The sequence below is a fragment of the Ixodes scapularis genome, unplaced genomic scaffold (genome assembly GCF_016920785.2).
Source record: "Ixodes scapularis isolate PalLabHiFi unplaced genomic scaffold, ASM1692078v2 PGA_scaffold13__105_contigs__length_92229423, whole genome shotgun sequence".
NCBI classification, from domain to species: Eukaryota; Metazoa; Arthropoda; class Arachnida; order Ixodida; family Ixodidae; genus Ixodes; species Ixodes scapularis.
In genome coordinates, this window is record NW_024609839.1 from 19464451 (window position 1) to 19483789 (window position 19339).

The 19339-nt window shown below is 47.8% G+C and overlaps 1 pseudogene; it reads left to right on the forward strand.

Annotated features, from left to right (window-relative positions):
- Window positions 1-445: 445 nt before the first annotated feature.
- Window positions 446-19339, forward strand: part of LOC120843460 — a 52950-nt pseudogene continuing 34056 nt past the window's right edge.

Genomic DNA, 19339 nt, shown 5'->3' on the forward strand with positions numbered 1-19339 from the left:
TATTCGACGAGGGGTGCCTCACGTCCCAGTTGACAACAGCCGACTGTGTACATTATCGCCGGAATTCGTGGCCGCAAAAGTCAGCCCCGGAAATCGCTCGCTGCATGTACTCGTCGGATACGTACGTCCCGATGGTACGCCGCTGCCGACGAAGGACATTGTAGAGTGGTGTAAAGGCATTGAGGGAGACCTTTTACTGTGCGGCGACTTCAATGCGCACTGCGAGGTATGGGGAAGTCAGAAAACCAACAAGCGGGGAGACGCCCTCAATCAAATGATAGAAGAGCTCGGACTGGTTGTCGCGAACAACGGTGCGCCTACCTTCTTCAGGCCCCCTCGAACGTATAGTGTCCTCGACGTCACAGCACACACACCATCGCTGGAGCTGACTTGGGAAACAGCACCAGATACCAGAGGAAGCGACCACTTCCCCATTCATATCACGATGAAGGGGTGCCAGACGGCCCGAAAGGTGACGCGATCGTGCACGAACTGGGACGTTTTCCGTGCATCCTTGGACCTCACCCAAACAGACATCCCAGAAGCCATCGTTCACGCGCTGCAGGCGGCAACGCGCACGTCCCGTGTCTCGGAATGGCTCCCCAAACCGGACCTTACTTTCCTCAATCTCCAAGCGGCGCGTACCAGGGCGCAGAGGAAGTACCGCAGGACAAACAATCCAGCGGATAAGTCCAAGTTCAACAGAATATCAGCCAAGCTGCGAAGACACGCTAAAGCGCTGGTTAGAAATAGATGGAAGCTCATGTGCAAAGACGTCAACGCACCCACCTCCCTCGCGAAGTTGTGGGCGGTACTGGGGGCAATGACCGGGAATCGTCGGACAAGACACGCTTTGCAAGTCCTAGCACTTGCGGCTAACGTAACACTCGTGGATGCAGCAGAGAGACTAGGCGCACTGTACGCCCCCGCAGAAGCGACGGAACGACCGCTGGCACCCGACGCTGCGCCTGGGCCCCTAGATGCCCCCTTTACTGCACCGGAACTCCAAAGCGCCCTCCGGAAGTGTCGTAAGAAGACTGCAGCTGGGCCCGACGGGATCCCTTACCAGGCGCTCACGAACTTAACGAACGATGCACTCGAGGCCCTCCTCACCTGGTTCAACTCCATATGGGACTCTGGCGACGTCCCAGAAGAATGGAAAGTAGCAACGGTTGTTCCACTACTGAAGCCAGGGAAGCCCCCAGACAAAGCTGAGTCTTACCGCCCAATCTCGCTGACCTCGTGCATAAGTAAGCTGTTCGAAAGACTTGTGCAGTGGCGCCTTCGGTGGTACCTGGAAGAACGCATGTGTCTCCCGGAGTGCATGACTGGCTTTAGGAGAGGGCTGGCAGCACAAGACAGCATCCTGGACCTCACGAGCGACCTTGAGGAAAATAAGAACAGGTGGAGAAACACGGTGGCAGTCGAAGCCGCTTTTGAGCCGAGTACAAAAGCTGTGATGACCTGACAGCTTTTACCTTGGAAAGAATCCGTTGTAGCCCACACACCTCGGGTAGTGTCAGTTACAAACGGAATGAATGGAAGCGTAACAGCTCCACTTAATGGTGCAGGTTTCATTGATGATTCAGTCGGCCGGCTGTTGAATGACGGTTTTGCCGACCTCGACTGATAGGTGGCGGTGGTTCGACCGGATATGGCGTCAGTGTCATTTCCGCCACGCCTCTTTTCAGCGTAGCACGTTCCGTTTTCTTTCCTTGTGTGTTTGTCTACGTTTCGCAATGCGCGCAAGGAACATAATAGTGGCAGCCATAGGTTTATTTCTAGATTTTTATTTATTCCCATCCTTATGTAGCAGCCACGCTTCCGAAATGGCTTGACTGGCTAGCAGTTTTGAGATGAACTTCTCCGGAGCAATGTCCGTGTGAAGTGGGTGGAATTCCTACTTGTCGGAAAACTCATAGTACACGACACATTGTATACTGCATACAGAAGAGTACTAAAAGAAGCTATTATCTGGACTTGTGTAAGGTCCGCATCGGCACTTCTTTGTCCTATATATCACAAGGCATTCCTTTTGTTAGCAGTTAGCGATAAGTTATCTGCGTGGGTAAGGTTATTCCTACACTGGCCGTGAAGCGGTTCTGGTGTCTTCGATCGTTTGCTCGGCCTATGAGTCTGCCAGCCTTTTTCGCAACCAAGTAAAACAAATTCAAAACCTGTTGCTCGACCTATGGAAACCAGTTTTGGGAGGTTCCAACAATAATTATTTGTCCTTTTTTTATTGAGTTTCTGACCTTTGTTTTACTCTAGCTCTGACGTTTCGAACACCTGCGCTCTACCAGCTTACAAACGGGGTTGTTGATTCCTTGCCATTGCATCTGCCCCTAACAAAGACAGATGTGGCAAATGCAGTAAACGGCTGATCTTTGAATGGTCTTTCAGAATTCATTTGTAGTGTTCCAGTTCTCTTTGTAATGAAGCATATAAGTGTACTCGTACTAGGCTCTCCAATGAACATTGTGATTTCAAAAATCACAATCTTTTTGTGAACTTTTTAGAAACATTTTTCAAAAAGTTTTGTCGTGCACAACATTACAATAGTGAATTATTACCCAAAATAAAAAAAAACAAATATGAGGGATATTGAACAGCCCCCTCCCAACGTTTTTATTCTCTCGTATATTTACCTAATCTTCCTTGGTGTGCTTGCACTGGTTATTGCAACAGCTTTCATTGGACAACTTCAGGGTGTCTAGCGACCGGGAATGGTCGGGGAAATTTTAGTTACTGGGAAAAATCGGGGAATTGTCAGGGATATTGTAAAAACGCGAGCCCATCAGAGAAAATGTGCCGGAAATGCCATCGAGTGTCTTGAGCATAGACTTGAGGACTTGGGGGAAGAAAAATAGGCAATGGATTCTGCTTAGAGCGGAGCGCGGGCTCTGCTCACCCCATGCAGAGTGCTACCCGATGCAAAGGGAACAGCTGACAAATCCAGTCCAAGGCTTGGATTGAATTGAGGGCACGAAACTAGGCTAGATCTAGTTAGAGCTACTAGATTTCGTAACAAATGGGAAAGCCGCGGACCCCAATTCAATCTAAGCCGAAAGTATCCGAAAGTGTGCATCTGGGGGCTATGCCGTCATGCTGCCGTTCGGTTATTTATGTGTGTGGTTGAGCGTCGTGCTTTCATCGTGTTTCCGGAAGTGGCCCCTTCACTGACGATGTCGGCGGCAAGAAAGTGCTCGTTTAATCTGGACTTTACGAGCCCAAATATTTCGGAATATGCAAGTTGGGTTAAGCCCATGCAGAATGATCCTCAGTGTTCAATGCTTAATGCCTTGTGTTGTAATTATCTTTTATATTTACCCGCCTCTACATTGGTCAGGGAATTTCACCCGAAATTGTCAGGGAAAATCTGGAGAAGTCGGGGAATTTCAAAATATAATTTGCTAGACACCCTGACAACTTTTTTTATAATTGAAGTGTAACGGCAGGTGTAACTGTAGACGCACTTCTTGCAGTCGGGGCTCGCTGATGACTTGCATTTTATTGGGTATACATAAAAAACTTTCAGTTCTTTTTTTTTTCTTTTTAAAATGAGCCCTATTGGTCTGAAGCGAAACTGAGACAAACGCGATTGAGTGCTTATTGGACTAGCTTTGAGTTGTGTACTGTGGTCACCTATCCATCGGTTTTTATCGCATAACATGACCTATTTCAGATTAATACTCTTTGGAAGTGATGCCCGCTATCCAGAGCCATCTTTAACCGTGTGTTTGAGGAAATGCCGACAATCCTGCGAGCAGCCACTTCTCGTAGTTGGAGTAGGTCTGGTCACGCAAACACTTTCAAGCCTTCAGTCTAGTTACACGCAGTTGATTGCCACTAAAGGCCCGTTCACACACTTGCGCTTGACTTGGACCGACTGAGACAAGACCGGGTTTTAATTAAGCCTCTTGAAACGGCTAACGACCGGATGCGCAGCAATGCAGCCGATCTTGAGCCGTCGAAAAAGGCTTGAAAACCGGTCTTGTCGGACTCAAGCGCAAGTGTGTGAACGGGCCTTCACACATAAATGTGCAAAGCAGCCTTTTGCCTAACATCGTTCACTGACGTGCATTTGCTTGCAACTTTTTAACCCCGTCAGACTCGCCAAACGAGAACGCGAGTGGTCCGCGGCTGAGAAACGGGTCACATCGCTCGAATCTCAAAACGTTGACCTCCAGGGACGTCTGAATCAGGCCCTTCCACAACTCAAGGTAAGGAAAGCGGCCAAACGCTTGTTTTTACGTTAACCGTCGTTTGTCAGCGTGGTCGGCTTGCTGAGTTTTCCGACGGCTTACTTTTTTGTGGTGGTGGGAGGTAACTGGCGCTACGTCTACCAAACTTCTGGACTGGCCTTGGTTTGTGTTAACATTTTGGAGCGACAGCCTTGCGTGGAAACCCTGCACGGACCTTAGTCGCTCGTGTTGGCATTGGTCACGGCTCACACGGTAGCATCGTTGTGGTAGAAAATGTCTGGGCAGAGTGCAGCTGTTGATTTGATGCAGTAGTGTGGAGTGGAGGAAGTAAATGGTGTAACACCGTACCCCTCCTCAATGAGTGGAAGGAGTAATTACTCTGGTAACATCCCCCTCCCTCGACATGGAGTAGAGCAGTACGTAGTGTAGTAACATCCCCACTTCACTATCACCTCTACTGTGTAAGAGTGGGGCTGCTCATTGAGGTAGGAACTGTGTATTAGTGCTATTGCACGCTCGTTGCCTTGAACAAAGTATCTAAACCAAGCTATCTTTTTTATGGTCTTAGTTTTCAAGCGTAAGCTATGTGGGAGTATGTGCATGGATGTATATATTCCTCTTTCTGGAATCTTCTTTGCAAATTACGAAGCTCTGTGTAGAAAAATTTTCAGTTTTCTAGACACCGGGTTGTGCAGACATAGATATTGTACATTTCAAGAAAAGCCAAGTCTAACTGCAACTTTTAAATGAAAGAGTACAGTTGCTGACCAGGTGGAAACGGCAGGACTCGTCTTGGTTGGTGACCACAGTCTGTGCCATATCCACGGTCCAGAACGGATGCGAAGCCCTTTAATTTTGTTGTGTTGGTCCACTTTTTAGGATGTGGAGGCAGAGCGGGACGCGATGGCGAAGGAGCTTGACAAGCTCCGCAAAGAGCTGCAGGCGGAATTTCTGCGGAACGTCGAGCTGCGGAACAGGGCCAAGATCCTCTCCAAAGACCTGGATTTCCGGAAGTCCCTCTACGAGAAGGTGAGCATCAGAATGAAACGTCGCAGAGTAAGCGTGCTTCCCAAGGACCTTTCTAGAATTTCCGGACAATGGGGAGCATGTGGAAGGAGGACCCGCAAAAGCTCTTGAAATTTCCTTGCATGTGAATTTAGAAAATTCAGTCTGATCGGCAACTGCGTGAATTCAGTGGGCGAAGTATGCAAAAGGCTGTATTTTCAAAAGCGTTCTGCTTTCTAATGTTAGTGATGTGATGCCATAAAATCCTGTGAAAATACCCTCCTTCCGACGGGTAGCCCATTCGATTTTCCTAGCTAAATATTCATAGTGGAAAAACTCCAACGACCGCACGCGGATCGCGCGGTCGATGCGATTTCCGTTGACAAGAATCTCATCAACTGCGCGATCCGTGGGATTGGTACGCGTGGCAAGCACATTTGTAGTGCGTTTCTTCGTTTTTTGTCTGCAATATGCAGAGATAAACACAAAGACAAGTGTTCATCACGACACCGGTTTCCGTGACGGGCAAGTTTGGAGCAGACTACTGCACGGTCATTGCAGTATGAAACTCAAATCTGCTGCATCCACAATCTACGGCAGTGGTTCTCAAATGAGGGTCCGCGGACCCTTTGGGGTCCGCGAAGCCCTGCCTCCTGGCGATAAAACTTGTCTTTTTTGCAGATTAAGAATAAACCTTCCATTTCTTGGGTGTGTTTTCTCGTGTATACGTCAATAAGAGAAATCCACTTCAGGCTAGCCCTTAGTTACATCCATTTATTAAATCACTATCATAATTAATCAATAACTTTTCCTTCCCCTCACCGCGAATGGGGTCCTCCATCATATCCGGCGATCCACAAGGGGTCCGCGAAACATCAGTGGTTGAGAACCACTGATCTACGGTATCCTTTCCCGTGACAGAGTTTGTAGCGAATTCTCGCGTTTTTATTGCATCGTGAAACGCAAACTCGCCACATCCGTGATTCGTGGTGACGCTTTCCGTGTAGCATGTTTTATAATCCTGGTGTTCGTCGCTAACTTGATAAAATTGCTGTGCCACCCCATCTTTCCACAAGTTGTCTCTATTTTGGGTGAACGTCCACAAGGAATTTTTTGGTATTTGATGTATCGGCCAGAGGGGTTCACAAATTAATCGAAGAATGCCTTAATTAAACGGGCGACAGAACAATGCGTTCCATCGGCCGTTCATTCGTACCCAGCTTCTATGCGCTCAGTTTGCTGGATCACGGAGCGCATACTAGTTCAGTGAAAACACTATCATCGTACCGTGGTACAATTTCGGTTTTGCCCGTGAGTCAAAATTCGTATCTCAACATAAATATTAACAAAAACAATTTTTTTTACAAACGTTTTGAGACATGTCCGTCCAAACCAGGTAGAAAAGAAAATTGCCTATGTTTAGTGTCCATTCAAAAAAGTACTCCGGCAATTTTTTTTTTAGCTACCCTAAGTAACTATTTTTGCAATCGCTGGAATAGCATGCCCTTTCCGGCATGCTATTCAGTGTCGCGAAATTCAGAAAAAAAGACCGCATCTCCACGTTCTGAATGATATTGATTGGGATAAAGCTCTGCTGTATGCTGATGATACTGATATTTTTTTATTGCTCATAGTTAGTGCTGAGTTGCGGGTTGCGTTTCGACTTCATTGTTACTGCTTTGTGGTAGGTGAAATGCGGTGCCAGGGGTTCTTCTAGCAGATCAGCTTGGATCCGCTAGAAGCCGTGGGAACGGATCTCCACCGCTTAAGTCAACGGTCCATGTCAGAAAGAGAATATATGGTATGGAACGTAGTTATATACGCATTTGAGCATTTCACCGCAGCGCCCTCTCGTCTATAAACGTTGAGCCAATGCATGCAAAGTTTAACACGATTATATACGCATCTGACCGCAGCGCCCTCCTGTATTGACGTTGAGCTGCTACATGCAACGTTTCATCCATGGCGAACCCCAGCTCTTGTGTTACTACCACATCTCAGAGCCCCCTACTCGTCCCGCAGTCGTGGCCGAGTGGTTATGGTGATGGACTAGAAATCCATTGGGGTTTCCCCACACAGACTCAAATCCTGTCGACTGCGCCAAGAGTGTTTTCTTTTTATGTGAGCAAAGACGCCGGCCGGACGGACGGACGGAGAAGGCTAGACCCCAAGGAGCTTCGCCCCTAATAGCTATTGTGAAATCGGCAAATGAAAATGACTCCAAAACCAAGATTCAAATGTACCCTCGCTTTTCAATGCCGTGACATTAGAGGAAAGGCAGGCTTGCAGGTTGAGCGGGCAGTATGGGAATTGACTGTGCCCAGCGTTCGTTCTGTGCTGCTGGGCAAAGACTGGAGCCAACTTCCAAAGCATTCCTTTGACACCATGAAACTAATCTGTTGGGAATAGTCTACAGCCCAAAGAGCAAACCCCTGCCTTCCCCTGAGGTCACCTCTTCATTGTGGCCAGTGGACTCGCTTTGAAGGACAAGGTGAGGATGACAATTGTAAGTTCAAAAGCAGATTTTTTTTTATTTTGGCACAATATTTGGGTTACTTTTTCAGTGATCTTTTTTGGCGTGTTTAACGAATTTCCAGGCAAATCTGGCACTACGACGACAATGCCAGAGGACACCTTCAAGGGAACGACATCCATGCCCCCCCCCCCCGCCCCCCCCCCCCCCCCCTAAACCTTCCCTTGCCCTGGCGTGGGTGCCATTGCTCAATGCAGGAGCTCCTGGAGGTGCGCGTGGCCAAGCAGACGGAGACCACGGAGATCGACGGGCGGCTGAGGGAAGACTACGAGCTGCGCCTGGCGGACACGCTGATGAAGCTGCGAGAACTGTACGAGTCGCAGATGCAGCTCGACCGGGAGAAAACGCAGAACATCTACGAGAACAAGATGCGTGACCTGCAGAGACTGCTCGAGCAGAGCTCCAGCGACAGTTCCAGCAAGATGGAGGAGATGCGGGCGTACAAGTCGCGCCTCGAGGGACTCAACTCCAAGATCTCGGAGCTCGAGTCGCAGGTCAGGGACGTCTTCCTTTTTGTGCAGAATTCGTTGGGGTTAGGGTGTTAAGAATAGATTTCGCAGGCTCTATTGTGCAAACAGACCTGGGGTCACAGATTGCATCCAGGGCAAACTTCTAGCACAAAGAAATCGAAATCGCTTTGCACTGAATTCTTCTTTAAATTCAGTTAGGTAATTGGCACGACACGGCATCACTTTCCACACTATGTTTGGCGGGAAGATGGACGTCGGGTCAAATCACGACAATCGTGCGACCTCAGTTTCTCTGCTGAATTTGGAGGAGAAATATATGTTGCGTGTCGAAAATTTGTTCAAATAAATGTTTCGGGGAAATTGGCGTGCTAGTCCTCCGCAGCAGTTTCTCCAGAATTCTTCTCGTCGAGTTTATTGAGCGCGCTACACCTCAGAGTCAGAGCCATGTAGAGTTTCTAACACAGAAACAAATTCTGTGTTGGAAACTCTGCGTAGTTGTAGCTCTGAGGTGTACTGCACTCAACGATGTAGAGATGCGGAGAGCGTTATCAGCGGGTGAAGCAGAGGCCGGATTCTCAAAGCGAACTTACGACGAAAAAAATGCGTACTACAAATTTGAGAGAAAATCCGTATTCTCGAAACGAAATTGTCGTAACTTTTGCGCAGGTTACGACAAAATCCTACGACAGCTCCGAAGCTGTCTTACGCCCTTTCTATGATCAAAATAACATGGCCGACAACGTCGCTCAGTTGCTCGGTCGCGACGACCCAACGGACATTTATTTTTCTACCTGCTCTTCTTGCTCGTCCCGACTTCAAGCAGCAAGAAAAAAATGAAGAAGTACTTGAAACCTACCACGACGAACATGAACGCTGGATCCACAGACACCCGGAAAAGGCAACAAAGGCGACGATCCCACCGACCAAGCGAGCTCGGCAGAATATGAAGGCCTAGCAGGCACTCCGACCCGTTCCGGCGCAGCATTGCTCAGACGGTCTTTGGCCAAGACCGCCTGCCCACGACCGGCTGGCTTCCTGAATGGAATATGCCCGCGCGACCCTTGTGGACACTCCCGTTTGATAGCTGAACTAAATTTCAGAGGTCAACCGATTCCCGTTATCATCTCGATCACCTTGTTTTCCGAGGCAGCGGTGACGAACGCTGTCGTCGAAAAGGGACTCCTCGATTCTACCTCCCTGTTGTGTGGTATAGAGCTCAAATAAACGCCGTATGGATTACCTTCGCAACACGGTATGTACATTTCCTTATTAGCATGCCATTTTTAACTGTCGAGCTGTATATCAGTTTGTGGGAGCTACGCGATGCCGGTCCAACCTTTCTTTGCCGACTGTCACGTCAGTATCGAGTTGCAATCACAGAAGATCGGTTCCGAAGCGCTTACCGAAACGCAGTCTGATTCCAGCACTTCGATCAAACGCACGCGTCCGCTCAGAGTGTGAACAGGTATTTGCGTGACTCTTGCTGACACTCTCGTAGTTCAAACGTATCTTTTTTAACGTCGGCTCGCTCCTGCATTTCCGAGGCCGCGAGAAACGCCGCGGCGGTTTGTTTCCTTCTACGTCGCTTTGCAAACGACTGGCACGGGGCTTTTACCAACGATGACAGTTGTGTTGGCTTCGTAGCGATCGAGTTTGTAGCAGTCAACGAAGCATTTAAATCGTGTTAGCGTCGATATACCACTGCACGGACACGAACCCCAGACAAGCGGTGGTGGAAAGGTCGCCCGTGTTTATGAGAATCAGCTTGAACACTACACATTTACACACAGACAGGACAGGACGTACACAGAGCTGTCTATCAACGAGTGGTTAGCCTGTGTTTGTTATTAACAATCCAAGTGCTCCGAACTGTGCCTAGCTCTCTAATTGGTTGTTCGTTTTGCCGAAGACGCCGTTGCCATAGCAACAGCACCTGAAGTCATCGTTTCTCCGTAAGAGGTCGTAACTTTCCTCCTCTCACTTAAGAACGCGTTTGTGAATACAGTTCTCGCCTCATCTTACGATGATCGTAACTTTACGAACTTCGTAGCTAAGTTGTCGTAGGTAAGAGTTTTTTTATGAATCTGGCCTCAGATGAGCTGCACTCGTTCTGAACAGTTTGGGGGACAACTCCGGGGTGACGGGTTAGGCTTGTACAAAATGGTCGAGTGTCGACAGTGCGCATACTTGGGAACCAGGTCCAACTAGCCCCCCCCCCCCCCCCCCCCCAATTGATCAAGATCAATAGGGGGGGGGGGGGAGACTAGTTGGCTGAACATCTAGACTTTGAGTTAACAAGCGCAAATGACTAAGGGAAGGGGACAGGACAGAGTGCTCACTTACAACTGTCGATATTATAGAGCGTGTTGAGAAAGACAAGGTGAAAGTGAAAAATAATAGAAAGTTAGAAATAAACTCTGAGCTGCTATTAAGACAAAATAATTAGCTTTAAAAATCGAAATAAACATTTTTTTAAGAATATACTTAAAAAAAAATTGGAATGGCATGGATACTGAGAGTAGCATATCCCATGTCGGCGCTACAGTCCACGCCAGGCGTCATGAGCATTTGATTCACTGTTGCCTTCAAGATAGACTTTCTAGCCGCACAGTGAATAAACTGCTCATGACGCCTGGCACGGGCTGTAGCGCGTATTTTCTTCTTCTCCTCTGGGTGCCGACATGGGATACGGTGCTCTCGGCATCCATGTCATTACAACTAAATATTTTCTCTTAGTGGCAGCTGAGAGTTTATTTCTATCTTTCTCTTCTCCTTTTTCACTTCCACCTTGTTTTCCCCTACATGCTCTATTAAACTGACAGTTGTCAGTAAGCCCACCGTCCTGTCCCTTTCTTCTCAGTCGTTTGCGCTTGTTACCAAGTCTAGAGTTGATGCCCAACATTTTCGGTACTCAAAGATAGTTCAGGTGCGGTGCCTCGACCAAGTCTCCAACCGGTGTTTTAACAACGTCCTTACAAATGACCTCAATTTCCACGCAATGACTCGTAGAAGTTTCGTCGCCCTCCACGGTCGTGGCGGTGTCGCAGCAGTCGAAGTGGCAGACTCCTGCTGTGCAGCAGGTCGCTTTCCAGTTCTTCAGTTCACGGAAGCTTGGCAGGGGCGGCACAGCCGCGCCATTTGGATACAATCACAATTTCCTGCGCCTGGCGGTGCCAAAAGCCTGAAATCGGCCGTAATTGTGCCGCGCTGCTCCGAAGATTACGGCGACGCTACGTTTAGCGGATGGCGAAACCTCAGTCGACCACCTTGGCTATTTCGTTGCCAGGTGCTGCAAGACGCCACCCGATTCCTTGGTTCAGCCATATCTGTCAATCCATCCATCCGATGGATTCGATGTATCATACATCCTAGCCATCGTACTGCTGCGTCATACATTGTACAGTCGGGGACAAAAATCCCCAGGACGCGCGAGCTGCGACTGAAACGTATTGCTCTGCCATCTGCCGGCGGACCGCCTGGTTTCGAGATCACAGAAAAGCGCATGCGCGTCCTACTGAGTCTGCAAGCATGTGTGTTTTTCCGCTTTTCTGCGGCGCGGCGCCTAACTCGGAATCGGGCGCGTGGTACCGCTTCGGAGATAGCGCTTGCGGCTGACGAGCGTCTGCTACACATTCCAAAACTGGAAATACCGCCTGCGGCATTGTGCTGCATTTCGCCGTGGCAGCGCATCTTGCTTTATAACCAGCTGGGCTTATCGTTCAGTTGAGCATCCGTGACGCCCTGCTTCATAGTTGCCATGTCAGTAAGCGCGGTGAGCGCTATCTCCGAGGCGGTACCACGCGCCCGATTCCGAGTTAGGCGCCGCGACGCAGAAAAGCGGCAAAACACACATGCTTGCAGGCACAGTAGGACGCGCATGCGCTTTTGTGTGATCTCGAAACCAGGCGACCCGCCGGCAGATGGCAGAGCGATGCGTTATAGTCGCAGCTCGCGCGTCCTGGGAACTTTTGCCCCACACTGTACATGTACATTTATATTGTACGTATACAATGTAGCATCTAAAATTTGTTGCCGAGTCTTGCCCCTTCGGTTTTAATTAAATTTTTTTCTAAAATAAATTTCATTGTATGTGCGATTTGAGATATATTTTGCACTAAATTTTAATGCAATTATTTCCAACACTTGTAGTACCAACCTCATTGGTTTAAGTTGAACTCGTGTACAACTGGCCGAGATGCTTTGTTAAAATTTAATTTAATTTTATTACCTTAAAGGGCAACTGAAAATAAAGTTTTTTTGTTGTTCTTTTTCTAAGAAGTTGTGCAAAGATTTTAACGTTGAAATAATTGGCATCTTTTGCTTTTCACATTGTTCATCTTGTCACAAAGAACGGAAAACACACCTCCTTCCTTCGAAATGTTGCGATTCCGCCGCGTAATCGAGAGGTAAAAATTAAAATATCCCGCGACCTGCAGCCGCGAGCGGTGGCCATAGGAAACAGGTTGCATGACGTGAATGGGGTGTCTTTTAGAAAGATCGCAAGTTGTGCGAATACCTGCTCGATAAAAAGTCACTTTTTTATAAATCTTGTTGTTTCAACATGAATATAAATGTGTCAAAAACCTGGTATCATCGACAAATCTTTTATTATACGGAGTTTTAGTGGCGCCATCTATCCTAGGTCCACAAAACCGTCAGCTCCATCTGCTACCGCGAACAGCCGCAAGAAGCCGGAGGGGGACAGAACCGGAAGGGAATGGCCGGACCCCGATGAAACTTTCCTCCTTTCACCATATTGTTCGCGTTGCGCTGGCTGCGCCCGCCAGCACGTAGTCACGCGGTCGCGAGCGGATGAGTTATCACTGCCCACAGATGGCTCTAAAGAGGAAGCTTCACCGGAACCCCGCGTAAACCCTATTGACGTCACAGCGCACGTGACTAGGAAGATGGTGAAGGAGTTGAGAGGTGCCGAAAACCTCAATCTTTGTCCATTTTTAAAATAAAAAATAGGACATGCAGGCAAAATCGGTTTTTCTTCTTTACTTCAGACAGGTCAAGACACCAACTCCCAAATTATTTAAGCAAAGCACTGAAACTGTCGCAGAGCTCCTTTAAATAAAATTATAACATGCCTGTGAAAATTTTTTTTTAATTTTCTTTAGTGCAATATCGACGGTGCGAGATGCGATTTAGTTGGTAGTCACCTTGTTTCCACTCGTTTGTTCTCGGCATTTCGAGCGTGTTGAGGAGAAGTGGATCGGCTTGACCATCACGTTAAGGTGGAGAGAGTGAATGACCATTTCATGATGTCGTGGACTTCGCACGCTGTTGTGACCGAGAAGCTCTCCAGGCCAGGGCAGGAATCGCAGGACGACTCCTGGTAGGAAGATTGGGAAGAGACCGTGACTTGAGTCTTCCCGCCGCAGAACCTGTCCCTGACGGCCCGTGTGCGAGACCTGGAGCGTCTGCTGGACCAGGAGCGGGAGTGGCAGGGCCGGGCCCTGATGGCCAAGGAGGAAGAGATCTCCCGGTTGCGGGCGGAGATCGAGGACCAGCTGCGGGAGTACCAGAACCTGCTGGACATCAAGGTGGCTCTGGACCTCGAGACTGCCGCGTACCGCTAGCTCCTGGAGGGCGAAGAGTCCCGGCTGCACATTACGCCCAGTGAGTCCGTAGAGTTGATGTGAGAATCTCGGGGTGGGGGTTCGCGATGGGAGCAGAACGCGGCGAATTACGTAAGCGCTGGAGTAAGTAATCCCGAGTGAAATGAGAAAAAAAGCTACAGAAGGGCGGAATACGAGAGCAGACAATAGGTTGGCCGGGCTTTTGCTAGTACAATCGTTAGGGCGCTTGTAAACTTTTTGTTGTATAGAATGTCATACGTCTGTGTTTTTCTTTGTGCAAGTACGAAACAAACCTGAAGTAGGTGCAGATCTTGCAACTGATGCTTTTTTGCTTCTTTGTCTGAAAGCATTGCCAGTGATCTGGGCCCTTGGGAAACAGCCATTCCAAACCGGCCCAAATGCATGCGACGTTTCCCCGTGGAAAATTATATTAACTCTTAAAAATGATCTAGAGGAAAGGGTTCCATGCATTTCGGCCACTTTGGAATGTGTTGGTCCCGATAACGCCACGTTGCTGGTGTCGCTTTGTTACACACAAAGAACTTCTTCAAAATGAGCAGGGAAACCTCGCCCGTCGTGGTTCTCTTTACGCAATGCGTAAAAATGATGTTGGCGATCCTTTGGGAGCAACTCCGACTCGTCGCAGCGAAAGAAACTCGCCTAACCTATTGCCGTATTTTTTTTTCCACTTTTTAATCGCCCTTGCGGAGACTCTTTCCACGCACCGCACCACCACCACCACCCAGAAGACAAGGCTTGCACATTACGTTGTCTGCTCTTTTCACGGAAGATCCTGGCACGGGATTGTAGGCGCACACGTGCGATCGCCGGTTTTCCTTTTTTTTTCTTAGAATCAAAAGTGCTGTCGTCAAAACTGCTAGTGTAGGGGGCACATATTTGGGAACGCAACGTGAACTGTAAAACGCAAAGACCACTAGCGTCCGTAAAAAGCAAACTGCGAAAAAGCAGCATTGTCGTGGTGGTTCCGACGACATTGCTCAGCGCGCATTAACGTCGCAAAACCAAACTCCATACAGAGGACGCTGCCTTTAATTTTTTTTGCGCCTCCTTTCTTGTACGCAATGAGACTCCTCGCTTTTATGCCCCTCCCCTTTCGTGCGAAGGGACGGATTTTGTCAGACTCGCTCGTCGTGTAGCGCAGTCAAGGGCGGGCAATGGAGGCGAGCGACGCGTTAACCGTGTCGCACACACGCGATACACCGTGCGAGATGCGAACGATATTTCGTCCCTCTCAGGCGCATCTACCAGCGGGGCTGAGATGTACCCCAGTCCGCTGCTCCGAGGCGCCAAGCGCAGGCGGACCTTCTCCCACCGGGAGGAGCAGTCAAACTTCGACGTCCAGGTCTCCGCATCCGCCAAGGGGGACCTGGAGATCTCGGACCACTGCCCGAACGAAAAATACGTCATCGTAAAGAACAAGGGCACGAAGGTTGGTAAACGTCGCCCTCGTCTGCCATCTAAAGCCCCCTAGACGTCTCCTGGGTAAGGCCGTGGTGCCGAATTTTCGACGTCTTCTGAAGGGGCAAACGCGGGGGCATAGGGTGGACCCAAGTGCTGCGACGGCGTTTAGCCGACGGTCAAGTTCTCGTCGATTAAAGACAAGTCTTCATCAGACGCTGATGTGGCACTTGATCAATCAATGCCCCGTGTTGCCTCTTTAGGCGGCGTTTAGAATCAATAACTGCAGCCTTGTTATCTAGGAGCTGTAAGGCCAATGCTTGGAAGCCTGTGACATGAAAGGGAAATCATGTTTGAATTGCACAAAGCCTAACACCGTCTTGTCGGAAGTCGGAACACAACCAAGGGCTGAAATAATCTCAAGCGGATGTGCTCGGAAGTGTGAGGTCACAGCACATTTGATGGCGACACCGCGGAGGCGCCAATTGTTTGCTCGAAAAAACGCCAAAACATAGGGCCAAAACGACGGGGCTCGCACCATGACGCGAGCCCTGTCAAACAGGACCGGTCCGGGTTTCCTTGTTCTCCCGTGCCTATTCAACGCCTGTGGAGAGCGGGGCAACTGAAACGGTTAGGTTCTGATCCGTTGCCACCACAAGTGGCGAAACTCGCAAACACGCCGTCAAGAAAAACGCGACATCACTAACGCAGAGGGGCTCGTTACAAACCTGATCCTTTTAGTTGCCCCCGCAGGAGTTGCATAGGTGCGAGAGTAAAGGAAAATCCGGTTCAGCAAAGTTTCACAGGATTTGTGCGCTTGTAGCTTGCCTGAGTACTTTCGCGGAGCGGTGCGGCTTTTAATTTCAGAGTGACGTGACGGCATTCGGTTTAATTTTTCTTCAATAATATGTTGGTGCTTTAAGAGCAAAAAATTGGTGTCTCTGGTCTAGCACAAACGTGGTTGACATTTCGACAATAAAATAGGCGCTCGAATATCGTCGCGCTATGTACTTGAAGCCGCTTGATATACTCTATTGGCTCGTGGCATAGCGACATTAGGACTTCAGGTAAAACAAAGTTTAACACATAGTTGAATTTTCTGCATTCTTTCCCAAGCTAAAGTAATCGTCGTGTTCGTATGTCTATACAGTGGGAAGTAGTCGCTCCGTGGACAGAAAATTTAGCCAGTGCAGTACGGCCACCAGCCTGGTGTTTTTTAACGTGCATCACGCAGTAGTGACACAAGGCTGCACGCCGGTATGATGCTCATTCACATTAGAACGGACAAGAGTGGATTGAGCACGTGATCCTTGAGCTCTGCGGCACGAATTTTCGTTGCACAAGCTGCAGTGCTTTCATACTCTATGCTACTGTTTCCCTGCCCCTCTCCTAAGAAGCAGGGGCATTGTTATCTGTAGATTGTGTTGTCGTTTACTTTCAGTGTTTGAAATTCCATTTCTATTTTCGTTTGCGTTGCTCGCAGACGTCTGCAACGATTGAACTCATTCGCAGTTAGCTTCACCAAGGCAAAGTTTTTTTCTCGAATCTCGACAAATTGGAGCAGCCTGGTATGGGTGGTGGAAATAAAACAGACGCTTCACTCTCGGTTAAAGGCCGGCCCGCAAGCAGAGAGAAGGAACCCGACCCTCACTTTCCTTCTCGCCACTGTGAAAGGAGGAAATTGCCTCTCGTTTCCTCCTCGCCATTTTCCGATCTTTTTTTTTTTTTTTGCCATTTGCCTGTTTTTTTTTTTTGTTTTTTTTTTGTTTTTTTTTACAAGTTTGGAGTGGAGGAAATGAAAGCTTCAAGGATTTGAAAAGATTATCCAGAAGCCAGCCGGCACACCTGCAACAAGGAGCTGAACCAACCGAGTAGCTGTTTTGAGCGAGCTTGGCACTTGCTCTTCCCGACGAGTTGCATTGGCTCTTCTTTAGCATGGGTTTGGAAGACGATTCTTTGCTGTTGTGAGAGCACAAATGCCTTGTTCTGCTCAAAGAAGTAGTCATTGAAGTATCAATTTTAATATAAATATCTGATTTGGCATCTTTCGTTGTTTAGGCGGATTCATGGCGACAACGGGAAGTACGAGCGGCATTTTCTGTATATCAGGGATGGCGCTCCATAGACCAGTGGTTCTGAATCATCATGGTTCGTAAACCGGCAGAGGTGACGGAGGATCCCATCCGTAGTGGGTCTAGCACTTTTCGGTGTAGAGCGTTTTGCTGTAGTTCATTTCGGTGAGGACTGTTTGGTGCACAGACATTTCAGTGTACGGACTCCTTGCTGCAAAGACTTCTCGGTGTGGGACTTTTCGGTGCGCGGATATTTCGGTGCACGAACATTTTGATGCATGGACATTCGACGCTATGGTTTGCTCGCCTTTATCTCTTTTACAAAGTACGAAGACACGCTTCACATCGTGTTTGCGGGTTGAGTTGATAGCGATAGTCTCCTCTATAAGGTTTTGGCTTTATTACTGTCCTGCGTGTAGGAAAGGACCCAAACAGGAAGACGTTTGAAGTCGTTTGTGTATTCAGAACAATTTTGAATATCTTCAGATGCGCTTCCTCCGCGCAATCGCATAGCTCCGATTGTTAATAATAAATTGCGATGACCTCGCACGACAAAAAGCAATGTAATTATCACTTGTAACTCATTAGGGAATAAAGTAGGCGTGTACGGGTGCAAAATAAGTGTAATCAAATCAAATATTGATTTGAAGCAAGTAAACAAGTCGAATTTCGTGAATGCTAAATCTATTTTATTTGGTATCAAATGTTTGCTCATTCTCGTACGAAAAAAACAGTGACCACAGATCATACACAGCGTATGATCTGTGGTCAACGTCTCCTTCGATGCCGTAATGATGTCGCCGGACGTAAAGAACTGCCTTACAATCGTGCTTATAAAGGGCGATTTTTTTTAACGACTAGACATTTTTCTTAAAAAGGACGTCGGAGTTACGCAATTGCGGTTTGTACCTTATCTGTAGTCATCAAAAACACCAAATCATTCATTTTTAAAGAGATGTAGTGCACGTGAAGTGGTTCACGGCGTCCTAAAAAGCCTAATTTGGACGCGAATCGTGTTACCGCAATCCTTTCGCCCACCGCACTCCTCGCCCCTTCTACAGTAGCGTTGTCACAGCGATGCGCATGATTTGTCGCTTTGGCTTCATGGCGTTAGGCTGTGCCACGCGGAGATGGAGCCCACATAAAATCAGAACTATATTTTCGCGCCAAAATTAGGAGGACGCCGTATAATAGTGTACGCGCGTTACATCTTTTTAAGAATGGACGGTTTGGTGGCTTGCGATTATGGCCAACAACTTTCTAAATACAAGATGCCGTATTTGTTTCTAATTAAAGGGTTAATTAGCGAATTGTAGGCAATCGGTCGGTTTTAGTTGCGTTCGTTATTGAACCTAATCCTCACCTAGCCGTATAGCTCACCTACACAAACCCCAATAGCGCTAATTTTCACTGGACAATTTGGTGGCTTTCGATTACGCCCAAGAACTTTATAAATCAACTATTCCGTTCTCTTTTATAATCAAAAAGTTCATTAACAAATGTTAGGTAATCAGTCGGTTTTTGTTGCGTTCTTTCTTGAACCCAATCTTCGCCTGGCCGTATATAGCTCACATCCACAAAACGTTAATTTCCACGTTTTTTCTAATATCTAGTAAGTAAAAAAACAAAACAAAAAACGTTGTATATAAAACAGAAGGCAGTTCTTTTCTGATATAAATAAAGCGTGGGGCACCGCGTCTTGCATGCAACTTTTTCCCGGGACATTCGAAATTGAGTTTATGATGGGGCGGGCGCTTTATCACGGGGTATTTTGTCATGTTTCATAAGCTTTATTACGAGTCAGAAGGAAGCCACGCAAGCCGTATCACGTTGCAAACAGCTAATCGGGTGTTTCTCAAGCAGTTCTAGAACTTTCCAATTGACATTTTCGTTCCTAATACATCTAAAAAAGTTTGGTACTTAGTCCTAAACATTTAATTTATTAGGCATAATTAAAATACTGCAACTCTCGCAAGACGTCTGCCCAAAACATAAAGTTGGTTTCATTGGCGTAAAGTTTTTCATTTTTATGCTTGGTCTTTAAAGATTC